The sequence below is a fragment of the Eutrigla gurnardus genome, assembly GCF_963514095.1.
Source record: "Eutrigla gurnardus genome assembly, chromosome: 22".
NCBI classification, from domain to species: Eukaryota; Metazoa; Chordata; class Actinopteri; order Perciformes; family Triglidae; genus Eutrigla; species Eutrigla gurnardus.
The window spans coordinates 15,949,911-15,966,442 of NC_139933.1; the positions used below are offsets into that span (position 1 = coordinate 15,949,911).

The window sequence follows — 16,532 nt, forward strand, 5'->3', positions numbered from 1 at the left end:
CGGCCTCTAATCAATGTGGATGCTCCAACATGGAGGCCAAAGCTAAAGGTTAATGACGAAGCAGCAGCACGGCAACGGCCTGACGTCATTCACACCTCCATTAGCTCCCGCTTCTCTATTGGCCAACCAAACAATAAAATACATCAATTCATAAAAGGGGCGAGATGTGCTTAGATTTCATCGGCAGTCGGCAGTAACTTCATATCAACAACACATGCAGAAAGTGCAGTCATGTATATCAATTAACTATAATTGACTTGGTCACAAACATACACAGAAGTGCAAACCTCATCCTGTTCTCATTAGAGATGCAACCACAACTTTTTTCATTATATCCATGAAGCTGATGATCATTTACTCAATTAATTGTTAAAATGTCATAAATTCTAAAGATGGATCGTTTGTTATCACATGTGAGACAGAAAAGCATCAAATCTGCACATTAAAGAAGCAGAAAAACTACTAATGTTTGGCACTAAAACCATAAATCAGCAGATGACTTCACCGTCGCCTGACAAACTGATTAATCGCTGCCACGTCAGCTCACAGTTAAGAAGCAGAACCGTATTTGTTCCTGCTGGAAAAGCTACAGGTTTAATGAATTAAACAGCAGCAGCTGCACCTGCAGACGCCACAAACGCTGCAGAGCAGAGCAGAGAACAGCTTCAAAAGCAGACGGATGAAGCTGCAACAGCCTCTCTGCTCTCAGGTCCTTCCTGCCACATCGCCTTCACATAGATGCACGAGTGCTTTCATACATTACAGGCCTGGGCTGTTGCAGACGCAGAAATCAACGCGGTATGAAGGAAAATCAAAGCGTAACATATGAAAACAAGCGATTCATCTCTTTCCAGCATTGATTTAAGAGAGAAACTGCCTGCAGATAACTGTGATTTACAACCGCTCCCGTCCACACCCTGACAATTACGTTCTGCATTTCATCCTGGCATGTTTAGATTGTCTTATATACTTATAGACTTATATATATATATTTTATCCACAATGTTGCATCCTCCCTTTCGCAGCCTTCCGAATCGTTACCCAGGTGAGTGTGAATCACAGTGAACTTTATCTGAGGCCCCGAAGCTACAAATTTGCAGTTAAACAGACAGAAGAAAATAGGTCACATGGGTCTGTATTGAAAAGCGCAGTAAACTTGCGAAGCCCAAAGCTCATTTTAAATAACTCAGTGAGAGCAGCCAAGTAATAAGGAAGTTGTTAAGAAGGGCGTGCACATTTTAGATCCCTTCATGATTCAGTTGACATCTTAATATTCAGGATAATTAAAAAAATACTACGACTTCCCCGTCGGTTTCTCTGTCAGTGAGTGGAATAATCGTCGTGTTGGTCGACTAAGGTCGCTTTTCATATTAGATTCAATGTTATAAGTTGGTCTCCTTATTGTTACAATGCGAACATTCAGGCTCCCTCTTGTGGCTCAGGGGTGTACTGCAGATAGAAATTCAAGTATTGATTTTAAGTGTTGTCATCTTTCCTAAGAAATTAATTTATAAAACTTCAAAGACGTGATGTAAAGCTGAAAACATTTCTAAGGTTTATTCATGTTTATCAACGATAGAAAGACGTTTACTCATCAGCGGTTTACAATTGATCAATAAAGCCTAAGTATCAATTTATAAACCCTCAATAAAGGCGGCCTCATTAGTAAGTGGTACCAATCATGACATTTAATTAAAAAGCACCTGTGCATTCAATCAAAACCTACCAACGAGTCAAAGCATGCATGCTGATTTATGTACGTTTTTAAATATCCAAAAAAGGCAGCTCTGTGTTTTCTGACAACAACACAACAAATCCATTAAAGTCCCACTTCCTGGACCAACTCGCCCCCCTTCTGACTGCATCCGACTACAAACAGACATCAGCGGATCAGAACAAAAGCAGCACTGAGGTTCAAACCCGGGGACTTACGGAGCAGCACGGGTCCTCTGTGAGGATCGAGTCCTGCTGATCTGCAGCTTCCTCTTCCACATCCCCCCTGCTAGAAGGAGGGACACCACCTGCTCTCAGGGCAGCGGCCGAGCGACAACACAGGCGGCGAGAGAGGAGCGAGAGAGGGAGGAGGAGGAGGAGGAGGAGGAGGAGGAGGAGGAGGAGAAAGAGGGCGTGAGGAGGCAAGGCAGCCTGAAGAATGTCACCTGACTATCTGGTCTCTTCACTCTCCAACAACAATCTCTCTTTTCTAAAAAGCATGATTTATAGATTTATAGCCATAAAGGGAAAAAAAGGAGGCTGCTGACCTTTTAAAGCCACCCAGCGCTCACAGACACACACCTTCTGCTCTCATGGCCGGATTAGTTTTGATCCATCTGGCTGAAGTGGAACAGCTGGAAGCAGGAGGACAGAAAGGAAAAGCTCTTTTCTTTCATTGTGTCTGTTCTGCTGTGAGGCCTCAGCACGAAGCTCCAAGGCTGGACTCTCTGGCACCACTGCTCTTAATGCAGCACTTCACTGAGCTCATTTAAAGCAGTATTCCACCAAAAGGTCTTTATATATTCCAAGATCTGTTTCATACCATTAAATGAATGAGGTATTTCAATTTATGGTTTCACTACAACTATTAAAGCCAAATACAGAATATGCTTTGCTTTTTTCAGATGTACATTTAGCAGCTCACATGCAGCATGTTCAAAACATTATGGACAGCTGAAAAGGTAAGTAGGAAAACTGTAAGTTTTTTAACTTGTTGCATGTTTGATATTCTGTCTGGAACTCGCTGATGTTGCCTGTCTTGTGAAACCTTTAATCAACCTTTAGTGAAGTGCCTTAAACTGTCATTCTCTCTGCTGGCCACCAGGGGGTGACTCCTCTCTGGTTGTATAGAAGTCTATGAGAAAATGGTCCTACTTCTCTCTTGATGTATTATCTCAGTAAACATTTTAACCATGAGTTTATGGTCTCAATCTCTAGTTCCAAGTCTTCTTCAATCCAGCATGATGTTCATTTAGTCCATTATGGTCCATTTAGAGTCCAACAGACCAGAAAGCAGGGGATGCTTTAGGGGCGGGGCTACCTGCTGATTGACAGGTCATACCGCAGCACACAGTCAAACTTTGTCTCTGTGTGTTGATTTAACCAAATTTATTTCTGTGCAAATCCAGGACGGAAGTAGATCCCCGACAACAAGGAGGCCATGTCAGCAGAATTTACTAGATTCACACAGACACACACACACACACACACACACACACACACACTAATGAGCAAGTTCACAGTCAACACCAGTGCACGTACAAGACACAAGGAATCCAAACATGATCACATTGCAAAAGACGGCTTCTCATTTTCTTTCCTCTGTCACAGTTTCTATTGCACACACACACACACACACACACCCACATACACACGCACACACACACACACACACACACAACAAAGGCTTCAGCTCAAGCATAACAAACGCTGTCAGCTGCTAAAGTGAGTTTTTTCCCGACCAGGCAACAACCTTGACCTTACAGTCCTGTATGCGTTATATTTGCATATGTACCTAGAGTATAATAATATCTATATAATAGTATATAATATCATAGACAGAGTTGATGGTTTGAACTGTCATGTCCTCAATTACCAGCAGGAGGCAAGATTCGATAACACTTTGTCCGCATGTCTCCCTGAGGGAAAGAGTGCAGCTGTACGTTAAAGCTGGCTGCAGCATAATGTTCCTGCAGTGCTGCTGGATGCATGAAAGTCACAGTGGCTGTCTTTAAAAAAACAATGAGTGTATTCAGAGGTAGCGAGCACGTTTGGGTACACGGGGCTTAACGTTCTGATGTAAAAATAGTCATTTCCAATAGGAAAACAGGCACAATTTGCATTTTAAAGCATAAATATTAAAACATTCTGTTGTTGTTTTTTAATAAAACACGCCCGCTGCCACTGTCTGCCCACGTTTGGCTGAGTGTCTGCATAGCTGCACGTGTAAGGAAAGCAGAAGGTCAGCTGTTAACGTTGTGCTGACGTTTGTTCCCGGGGGACTCGGTGCTCGTAACGCAGCGTGACGGGAGTTCACAGCTGAGGAAGGGCGAGGCTGAACACATGGGCCGTGTTTTGGAATAAAGATCAAAATCAAGAAACCAGTGTATTATGTTTGGTATGTTTGCCTGGGAAAAAAAGAGGGGGAAAGACTTTGTCCTCTTCTTCTCTGCAGCTTTTTTTTTGTTTTTTTGTTAATTGTGTGACACATCAAGGGCGCCAACAGCGCCGCGACTCAAAAGGCTCAGCAGCAGAGTCGCTGACTTTACTGCAGCATCAGCTTCTGTCGTCACGCCCGGGATTCCCACTGGCACAGAGAGAGAGAGAGAGAGGGAGAGAGAGGGAGGGAGAGAGAGAGAGGGAGAGAGAGGGGGAGGGAGAGAGGGAGGGAGGGGGAGACGGGTGAGGCGAGGCGGAAGGCAGTGATGAAGAACAGAAGTGGTGGAGGAGAGTAAAAAAAATGTTTTTTTAAGATGATAAATCTTGTGAGAGATTTCGAAAAAAGGAGCTGAAGCGAGAAAACAGATTCATCTTCTAAAATGACTCAGCTCTCTTTGTTTTTCCTCGTTGTCGCATCCAAAACTTTTGGGCAGAAGACCAGAAATCTCTGAATTTCTGTGCCATGTCCATTAAAAAAAAAAAGAGTTCTTCCTCTTTTTATGAAACCGACGCACCAAGACCGCAAGACTGGCAGCGACGCACATTTGGTTACTGCGAGGGAACGAACAGCTGAGCATGAAAATACATACTTTAATAGTTAAACCTGCACTGATGCAATGCAACAAAATCTGCTCCTCAGTTGTCAGACAGGTCATCGTTGTTTACGTTTGTTCTGAGGTCATTGAGTGAGTGGTAGCGTTTCTAATATCCTGTATTTTTCATACATTCTGCTACATTTTATATATTTAATATAATAGTAATAAGTAAAAAGCACAAGTCAGCACTCATGAACCACTTTTGACTTTAATTAATGAATTGATAAATGAAGTAAAGCAGTATAAGACTCCGGTGTTAACAGAAATATATAGAAATGTATCGCATGACAAATAACAGGGTCAGAGTGCTCTACCTAATAATAGATAATAATAGAGTATAATAACACGGTTATTAAATTAATCTCCTGTGATGTTTGATCGCCTACCGTCTAGACCAGAGAGACTTTTTCACTCTCAGGATACAGACGTGCTTCTCATTTTTACCATGGTATGGTTTTCACTTTATTAGTGTGTGTGTGTGTGTGTGTGTGTGTGTGTGTGTGTGTGTGTGTGTGTGTGTGTGTGTGTGTGTGTGTGAGTCATCATGGCCCGACGTGGTCCCGGAGACACCGAGCGTAGCGGGAACTACCACGGAGGAGGTTTTGAGCTCTTTGCCAGGTGTTGAACTGTCTGTAGTCTTTGGACACATGTTCTGGCCCCAAGGTTCTACAGACGTGTGGTTGAGATCAAAACGAAGGTCGAGTGAGAAGATGGGTGTGGTCAGAGCCACAGCACTGGAAGTACAGGGCTTAAACTGTCATTCTCCCTGCTGGCCACCAGAGGGCGACTCCTCTCTGATTGTATAGAAGTCGATGAGAAAATGGTCCTACTTCTCTCTTGATGTATTATCTCAGTAAACATTGTAAACATGAGTTTATGTCTCAATCTCTAGTTTCAAGTCTTCTTCAATCCAGCATGATGTTCATTTAGACATTAGCATACAGTCATAAACCAGCACAAAATGGGTGTTAATCATAGACAGACAGACAGACAGACAGACAGATACTCACACATTCACCCATGCACACATGACCAGACATGTGAACCCCTTCAGGCTGACACATAGAGATAACAATGCCGACCTTGTGAGAACTATATGCATTAGTATACCGGCGGGAGCTTGACTTGTATAGAGTCCCTATATAAGCCTGTTTCTGTGCAACACGTGACCCGGCCTCATCTGTGTGAAGCTGTAATGATTCTATTCTGAGCTAATGAAAAACCCAGCAATTCTGAGCGTTGGTGATTATACACTTAATAAAACATAGTTATGAATATTAAATTCCATTTCAAAATGCTGCACAAAGGCCGAATTCTCCACATTGTACGAGTCCCCTCGGCGTTACTGAAGCTTCACCGTGAATTAATCTGCCGACTCCATGGAAGCATAAAAAAAGAAATGGCATCATAAACGGGGATTCTGACAAGACTCCCCTCATTTATTCCAGCCTGGAGGAAATCAAGCTGAGCCTCTGAGATGTCGCAGGTATCTGTCAAACTGTACAATCCTACCATTATTTTCTGTGCCCACCTGTCAGCTAGAGCCCCGATCAATACGGAGGTAATGATGTGTTTGTCTGAAGCAGCAGGAGACCTCAGACCTGAGGAAGCAATTATTTTTGTATGTATTAGGGATGCAACGGTTGTCAATATAATATTAAACCGTACGGTACGCCATGCACGGTTCAATATGCACTTGTGAATTGAGGTATTTTCGGTTTTGCAATAAAATTGCAATAAAATGTCACTTAATTTCACGTTTCCATCCTTGTATTTCTCTCTGAATTGGCTATGTCAGAGCTTTAGAGGAGCACTTGATGGGGAAACGCCTCCCTGCCGAGTAAATATCCCACGTCCTGGAAGCAGGACGGCTGAGCAGGTAACACGTCAGTTAAAAAACGTTTCTCTCGTTGATGTCTTCCAACAAACCGATTCTACCGGTGCAGAAAACACAAGAACACAACAAACACGTTTATTGCTAAAGATTTGCAGCCCTTTTCCGTAGTTGAGGGCTTCCATCAACGAATCAAAACGCTCGATCCGCGCTACACTTTTCAACACTAACGTTATGTTGAAGTGAGATGAAGAGCACATACTCCAAACCTGCATGAGTCATGTCATACCGTATAAGATACTGAAGTACAGGTATTTTTATTTACAACAGTGATTTTATGTTTACAGGTAAATTTATCTAAAACAGCGACTTTATGTTTTAAATATGTACATATTTCAAATATGCTTTATGTATTATATATATATATATATATATATATATTTATATATTTACTTTTGAAATTGTTTACCCCCTTTTATCCTATACCAGTCGTCAAGGAGAAGTACTTGCATTTAAAAGTGTTACACTTTTTTAACATATTTATTTATTTTTATTATACAATACACTTGAATGTGTCTGAATGTAAAAAAAAATTCTTATAGCTTATAAGCAAACACAAAAACAAAATGTGTACCGAAACAGAACCGAGGTATGAACCGTGGGCTAACGGTCATTTACCCCAGACTGTGATTGTAATATCAGACACCCGAAGGACGTAATGCACCTTTATTTCAACACGCTGGCGTAGATCTTCTGTAGTGAAGCATCTTAAGAAGGAAAATTGGTGTATGATGAGGGGGAAAATGGTTCAAGGACAGAAGAATCCCTCAGGAGAAATGTTCCAGGTGAAGTCAGATTACCCAGCATGCTTCTCTCCCACCGCTAACTGAGGGAGGGAGGGAGGCTGGGGTTGCTATGGCAGCCGGTGTGGCAGGCAGCGACAGAGGGGACGGATGAATTTCTCCAAGTGGAGAGAAGGCGCGAAAAGATGAATGAAGCGGAGCAAAGATGGAGTCGTTCCTTGAAGCAGCGGCAGCTCGAGGTGCGACACCGGCGGGCCGAGATTTCATTCGTCAGAACGGCAGAAGATGAGATCTGTATCTTCCTCGCTCTGTTTGCACACACACACACACACACACACGCACACACACACACTGAAATCTCCTGGTTTCAAGGTCATCTGCTGCTCCACTTCAGCGACGGTGTGCAGTGGAGGCGGAATAAGAAATCACCAGAGCCTTTGAAGAAGATCCCGTCTCAGTAGAATAAATCTGTGCACATGTAATAATGATAAACTTGTCAAGCGTTTCTGCTTTTCGCACATGAAAAGAAATGAAATGTCTCTTTTATTTTCAAATATATTTTATTCATAGATTGTGCTATTTTCAGCTATTTCTAGAACTAAAGAAGTAAACTGTCAGTAGAGGTGAACAACAAGACGCTCGGCAAGAAGTGGAATATAATATAATGTATTCAGTCATGACAAGTAAAATGCTTGGTGCTGAAGATGCTAACTTGGTTAATTAGCCATCTGAAGGTTTGGTGGATCATTCAGCAGCAAAAGGTACGATGGAGGATAACGTGGGTTATGATTTCTTCATTTTTGGGTTCAAATTTCTTTCTTAAAAGAGATATTTTACAATTTACAGAGCAGATCTAAGTTCCGTAGCTTGATTTTAGTTGGACTTTTAGTGGTAAAACAGTCAAATACAGGGTCGCCCATGAAGTTGGAATAATTAGCAAATGTCTCGTCTTTTATAGCATCAAAGAAATGTTGTACATTTTGACCTGGGTAATTGTGACACATCATGTAATCATTGCACCTGGTCAAACGTGATTACCAATGCATTTAAATAGAATAAACTAAATATTCCAACTTTATGGGCAACAGTGTACTTGACAAATAACAGGTTTAAATTATATTTTGGTTCCTTTTTTGAGTGAATAATGTGTGCATCTTACAATAAAACATTGTTGTTGAATCTGAAACACCGTCAAACAGACTTCACTAAAGTAAATCTCCGTTTCTTGGCTCCAACACTGAGACACTGACAGCATTCGGCCTTGTGTTGTTTACAGCAGACCGGCTTCATGCTGGCTTCCATGCGGAGCCCACGCTGCATAGTAAACAGCCCTGAACGCACCACGGCACACGATAACAAAACACATCCCCGTGGCTGAAGCTTCAAAACGCTGCCCACGGCCGACAGTTACGGCCGTCCAGGTCCGAATCCCCCCGAAGGGTTTCTGCTATTTCTCCTGCAGGAGCACAAAATCCGACAGCTTTTCTCAGCTCAATACAATGAAATGTCCTGACTCATTCCAGATTCACCCGGAGCACCTCGGCCCCCCCGAGGGCTTCACAATCGACAAGGCAACAAAACAGAGCCTGGAAAAAAATTCTACCGTTTGGATGTCAAGCTCTTGTTTGAACCCTCCAAAGATTTCTGTTTCTACTTCCTGGGACTGAAGGACCCGACGATCAGGCAGCTCTATTCTAACAGGAGCTCACAAGGGGGCAGAACGTCAACAACACCAGTGGGTTTATTATTGCACCGTCATCTGATGTTCACCTCTGTATTTATAGGGGATAATCTTCTAGAAATGAAAACGTACTGTTTTTTTTTTTGTTATTTTACCTGAAAAAAGAGCAGTTGTATTACTTATAACTGACCCGTCCCTGCAGTCATCAGGTGACATAAGGCGCCAAAACCTGAACCAATCAGAATGCCCAGTTGGGGGCGCTGGGATGGCTCAGTGTCGGCGCCCCACGTACCGAGGCTGAAGTCCTCACTGCATCCTGATCTCTCTCTCCCTTTCACTCTCACTCTCTCAATAAAAGGGAAACAACGGCCCAAACATTAATTTAAAAAAAGGAATGCCTAGTTGCCTGAATTTAGCACAAATGCAAAATGTTAAATCTCTTTTCTGGACAGTAAGTTGAAGACTTTAAATCAAACAGAGCACCAAGTATTACAGAAAACAAGTATTTGCTGTGTAAACATATCGGCGATAAGGTCTGCCCTCTGTGTGTGTTGTTATCCCAGCCTCTCCTTGCAGCGCAGCAGAAATGACTCCCCTTTGAGTGATCAGCTGATCTTCCAACACACGACGGACGAATGTCTTCTGAGATCGGATCTGAATGTTTCTTCCTTGAGGACTAAGAAGTGACTCAGCGAGCAGCTCAGACTGAAACTTTAATGCTTCCTGGTTTGATGGCATCAATATTTCAGTTCAGCTAAAAATACGCCTCAACAATAATTTAAGAACGAGCAGCAAAGGAGCGCTGCGACATTTACTTTCATTAGTCAGTTTATGTGTTGATTTGTTGCTTAATCTATATTTTATTTAAATTTCTGCTTGAAAAATGACTTGATTTATTAACTGAAAACCAAATAGTTAATTGATTTCTCACAAGCTAATCAAATGATTGATCATTAGAGAAATAAGCAGCGGTGGAAAGTACATTTACTCAAGTACTCTGGTTCAGTACGATTTACTCTTGCACTTTTAATGCATTTCAACATATCAGCAGAATACTGACACAACATATAACTATCTATTAAATTGTAATGTATTATTATAGATCAAACTCCCCAGATGTTATAAAGTAAAACCGGTCATTCTGCATAACAAATACTTTAAGTGCAAATTTTGTAGTGTTGCTACTTTTACTTCAGTCAAATATCTGAATACTTCTTCCTCCAGACAAAAACTAAGTCAGACTCACGTCAAAGACACACGTGCGAGTCGAAGCCCCGTGTCTTTGTTTTCACGTCTCTTCACAGCTGCCTGAACCGTGTTGAAACGTTCCGGCCAACGACCCCAGATTCACCAACTGGACGCCGCCGATAAAGCTGCTTCTTCCTCAAACACACACCAAACCACATTAAAGGGTTTTATGCTTCTTAAAGGGGATGTTGTTTCTGGTTTGTTAAGCCGTTATATTTAAGTGACGGACAGAGATGCAACATATGTCGTCAGCCGGTCTCCAGTCATGTGATTCATGGCCAACGTCTCGACAACAAACACAGTTACAGTATTTTGGGAGGAGAAGCAAAAGAAAGAAAGAAAGAAATGTAAATTGTGTAGCGGTGTTGCTCATTGGTCTCTCTCCTGCCAAGTTCTCATCACACTCAACTGTTCCACAGAATGACTAATAAGTGTGAGGCGATGAAGAGAAGAACCAGGAAGCAGCTCCCATCAGAAAACACACCAAAAACAACGCCTTTTATATTCACGCTGCCATCGCCGTGAGACAGACTCAGGGGACAGGCGGCGGCGGCAGACAATATGGTGCTTTTGTTGTTTCTGATCTGTGAGAGCGGCGCCTCGCTCGTCTCTCACATCTTCAGACTTTCTGTTTCTGCCGTGGCCTTCAAAAAGCGCCGAGGTCAGGCTGTCGCTGTGGAAACCGCTGACCCCTTCGCCGCTCACATCACAGCCTCAGACTTCGCCAAGACCGCCACGTTTCACGGCGTGGAAGTGTCTGGACTCTCAGGCTGCGTTCGAGAGGTGGGACTTGGCGATTGAGGACTTTTTAAATACGGTAGTTAAGGACGTCTCGATCGTCCACGCTGCCAGCGGCGTCCTGAATCCTGCGGCAAAATCTGCAATAGGCAAACTGTGATCTGCATTCTAACATGTTTAATTCAAAACTCATGGAAGCTGCACATTTAGAGGGTTCAAATCTGTTCTCCTTCTATAGGATTTTATTCTGGATCGGGATAAAATCACTCACAATAAGTAAATCATGATGTTCTCTTTCTGTGATGCAATAACAATTTTCGTTTCTTAATAAAATGTATATTAAAATGATTCCAGTATGTTTTAGTGCCATTTTTAAGCAGATTTTGATGATTATTATTTTGGCCGTGACACATGAGATTTTCATCCCCATGTCTCCTCGGAAGAGTGTTGAAAATACAATCGTGTGGTCAAAACATTTGTACGATAATAAATCACAGGAGGAAAATAAAAAGCACCAGTGATTCAAGTACGTCTGTTCACACGCACATGAATTATGAGTCAAACACACAAAACACAAATATGCCAGACTCCCACAACAGGGAGGAGACGGCAGGCGTGAATCCAGGCATTACTGCAGCGCCGACGTCACGCTGCACCGCCGGATCACATGAACGAGCCCAGCAGCTGTTTCCTGCTCAGACGGACTCATGTGAGGACCTCGTATCCTTCATAATGATTCAGTTTATTTGAGCCTTCGTTTGTGTTGTACTCAGTGTAGAGTTGACAGCTGTCAGATAACGTTTTAAACAAGTCCGTCCATAATGTTCTTTATATGTAAACCGGGTCGAACCAAGATTCAAACATTTCAGGACTTCAGGGGAAAATGAAAGCAAATAACACATGTTGCTAATAAAACAATGCGCCAAAATACTTCAAAAGCTTTGAGAAACTCTTGAGAAGAAGAGGTTCCTGATTTTGAAAGCCTTTTGAAACCCCGGTCCTCTTTGGTCTGGAGCCTGGAGTCGGAGAAAGCCTTGACAATCAACCCGGTGGGTACAATGTCATCGTACCTGATGGAATCAACAAAAGGACGTTTTAACGGGAAGGAACGTTCTTTTTCAAACTTCATGGCTCCAACATCTAAAATATGAGGATTTGCTGCTAATCTTTGTAAATGAAACATCGTTGGATTTTAGTCGATAAGGGATGATGATACGCAAAATTCACGTCACAATTATCCTGCAAAATATTTTTGGTTTGCGATATTAAATGGTCCTCATTTATATAGTGCTTTTATCCAAAGCGCTTTACAGCAATGACTGACATTCACCCATTCATACACACATTCACACACCGACGGCAGAGTCAACCAAGCAGCTCGTCAGGAGCAATTAGGGTGAGGTGTGTTGCTCAGGAACACCAGGCACTCAGCTAGGAGGAGCCGGGGATCGAACCAGCAATCTTGCGGTTACCAGCCAACCCGCTCTACCTCCTGGGCTAATGACCCCCAATATTACCCGATAATTATCAAAATCTGATTAAAATTCTTAAAACAGAAGCAAAAGCATGTATATTTTTTATTGCATCAGATCATCACTAAAAGTGAACATCCTTTTTAGTGAAAAACAAATCAAATAATCTTAAATAAGATTTTCATAAAGCATAGTCTCCCGCATAAATAAAGGATGAATAAATAAAAAAAATTAAAAATGATGTATTTTACGATTTTCCCAAAAATGGAAATTCACCATGATCAACTTATTGCTGTGATAAAATAAAAATATATCATCCCGTCCCTAGATTTTATACGATGTGTCAGAAGAAAAAACAACATTTAATGATAGAATTTGTTTTTTTCAATACTTTTTATGTGAATTGACTTCATATTTTACATTTGAATTAATGAAGGAAAAGAAATTCTTGGCAGATTAATTGATTGTGAAAAATATTTTTTTAGTTGCTGTTGTCTTAAATATGATTGTATTCTGTAAGATTTCCCCTGGGTTGAACCAATCAAACAAGAAACAGCCTCTGACCCACAAAAAGCATCTGGGGGGAAAAAAAGGGCATGTCTGCATACTTGTGGCCACGTCCTAGGAAAATTATCATTTTTTAATAAATTCGATTACATACATTTGCTCTGGTGTCTGGTGGCATGAAATTAATAAAGTTATCGTTGATTCAGAGTACGGGACGTAAATCAACAGCCGAATATAAAGAACACGTTCTCCGTCCTCTCCTTTAAATGATGGCGAGCCTGGCAACGACCAGAAATAGATCTGAAGGTACGTTCTGCTGCAGACACACACACACACACACACACACACACACGCACACACACACACACACACACACACACACACACACACACACATCCCATCTGACGGTACAGACATGTGTATAAAATATGTCGCAGCACGATGCGTCCTCCTCGTGTGCGGCTAATGGTCACCTTGGGAAGTCCTCTGAATCTCTGTCAGCGGCTTTGCCAGCACTTAACCAAGGCCCTCTGTTATACACACACACACCAATACATATATAGTATATACACACACACACACAAGCTGCCACACCCATGCACGCTGCTGCAAACACACATGCTGCTGCCGCCGGGATCTAAATTTAGGGCCTCAGATTGAGCAGCGGGGCCGCTTCACATGATTATTATGGGACGGTTCTCTGGCGAATGACGCACCAGGATGTTTGATGACTTTACCAGGTTTATTCTTGTCAATATGTATAAAAAACTAAAGTACAACTTGGTTCTACAGGTCAAACTTCTAAACGTTTACGTATATCGCTGCTACTGCTCGATGGTTTTTCACCAAAGTTCGAGCAGACATTTGTGATCCCAACAGGATGAATCCTCGTTCTTCTGAGACCCTTGTCTTTTTGTCTAGCGCCACCATGAGGTTGAAGTTGTGACAAAGCAACGGCCTCCTGTGGGGAGATCAGGCGTTTGGTCGTGTGTGCATTTAACTCCCTAATCATATTTTTGTGCTCATTTAAAGCTGCATCCTCAAGAACTCGTGGTTTCTATCATTCACATTTAAAAACTGTAAGACTGTTTTATATACTGTTCTACAGAGACAGGTGGAGACACTTTGAGGGGCTTTGGGAACGTCAGTTTGCCGCGAGTAGAAACCCGGGAACAGAAAGCAAAGAGGATACAAAGGTTTTCCTCATCAAGATTCCACATCAGCTCCGTCCTCAAGGAAAGTTTAACCAAAGCTTAACGGGCGATTAATAGGAGAATCAACTCTGCAGATGTCAAAAATGTTTTAAAAGCTTGATTTTTAGATACAAGATAAATTGTTACAGATTAAATCCTCCAACTAAAGAGATAAAACCACCCATGTGCCCAACTTTGGGTTTTAAACGCACTGTGCTGCTTTGAATTATACATTTAAATTGCACCCGACCACTGAGGTAGTTCAAATTGTGGTATTAGGTAAAAGGATCCAGATCCTATTTGCCACCACTGTGATACCTGCCTGAGGCCGTTACACTTCTCATTATCGTGTCGAGGAAAGAACCAGTAAACAGAGTAACTGATATTATTCAACAGGCTTCTTGGATCTATTCTCCCCCACAGTAATTAGCATACAGCAGGAGATTAATTACTCTTAATCGCTGCAGAGAAAGCAATAACTGGTCATAATAACTAAACTGAATCGACTGAAACGAGTGTGCGATGACTGTTTGAAGAGGCTCGTAATGAGACCCGGTCACATGCGGTGGCGTGTTGCGTCTTCGTTTGGAGTTATGAGGCCAAAGGGGGGGTAGGGGGGGCTTGGCCAAGACGTCTAACAGCCATCAGAGAGGTGACAGCCGAGTGATGGGAGAGAGTGTGAGATGACAACCAGGCGGCATTCCTACGACGGGAATGTGGTCTAACATCCCGTGTTGAGATAACAGCAAGACGTGGAAGGCGTGACGGCTAGTGATGTATGAATATGTGTGAATATGTGTGTGTGTGTGTGTGTGTGTGTGTGTGAATATGTGTGTGTGTGTGTGTGTATATATATGTATATATATATATATTTATATATACAGTATAAATGGGTTTCCGATGCCTATGTTTTGCAATAGGTTAAGCTGTGCTAGCAGAATTGTTTCAGGGATGTCCCTTTCATGCCTCGTTTAGCGCATTGTTACGGTTTTTCCTGCCCAAAACCTCATCAATTTTGTTTTACTAGCAGCAACAGGCAGCTGTTCCAGCTAAAAGAATATCTCACTGTGCACGTCCTGCTCTGCAAAACAAAAAAAACAGCAATGTTTGTGGATATTTTTTCCTCGGGAGCTGGTGGAGACCAAAAACTGAGTTAAAAGACAGAGAATGTATATTTGTTGGTTGGTCAGAAACTTGAATCCAAATGAATGACAGTGTTGGTTCCTTGTCTGCTGGATATGTAAACAGACACGTCTGCTAACATTAGCGTTAGCAACCACAAGCTACTGGTCACACCAGACCAAGTGAAGCAGCAGCAACCGAACCCCTGAGTGCGTGTTTGTGTTGAATTGAGCAAGAATGTATTCAACTTTTCATGTGTGAGATAACGAATGTGTTATTTCTTCGGCTCATTAACGGTATAAAAAGGATGAATTATCATGACATTTCTATGATATCAACCTCGTCTTCTTCCGTCAACCAATGAAGCAGATCTCAGAGGTCCAACATTAGCTGCATCGTGAGTTTCACCTTCGTGAAAAGAGCTGTGACTAAAACATTTTGTGCTCTCAGCGTGCGGCGCTGTCGCAGGAGGTCTTTTCCTCCTCACACTCGAACTCACACATCGAAGCCCAGCGTGAGTCCTTCCCTTTCATTTACTCTCTCACCCCCTTCTCCCTCTCTCTCTGTATTTTACCAACAGAAACGTCATTTTTAAAAGGAACCCCAACGCTCGACGAAACGCTAAGAAGCAGAGATTTCTCTTGCTCTGAAGACTGCAGATGATGCAACCCCTTGCCCCGGGCTCTTCTGAACTCTGGGGGGGGTTTTCCTTGGACCGGTTACTGCGAGCTGCACACACACACACAACCCCTAATAAAGCATAACCATTAAAACCAGAGCCAGAGAGAGTGAGATATTTATGGCGCTCCCCACAAGGCTTCCTCATTGCGACCCACATTCCACATTCTGTGTGACGGTAAAATATTCATCGGCGGTATCGCAGCTGATCAGCACAGAGGCCTCAAACAACGGCGTTGTGTCTGTAAAAATGCTGCATCAGGCAGCGGTGAATATTTAGACAGATGAGCAAAACGAAGGCGTGTGTCATGTTCCTCTGGGTCGTAATCTCCAGACGCCCCGTAGTCACTTTTCAGCATGATTGTGTTAAAAATTGTGTCGTGAGCCAGGAAAGGTCAGCTGGCGCAGGAGGAAGGTGACAGAAAAAAGATGGAGGACAGAAAGAAAGGATTGATAGTCCTTTAGTTGCTATACTTCATCTACTGCACTGGGTGGTTTCTGTGATTTC

The 16,532-nt window shown here is 42.5% G+C and overlaps 1 protein-coding gene across 9 annotated transcripts in view; it reads right to left on the reverse strand.

Annotated features, from left to right (window-relative positions):
* The window catches only part of LOC311008408 (rho GTPase-activating protein 44-like), a 58,996-nt gene that overhangs the window by 24,909 nt on the left and 17,555 nt on the right, over positions 1–16,532 (reverse strand). The window lies entirely within an intron of this gene.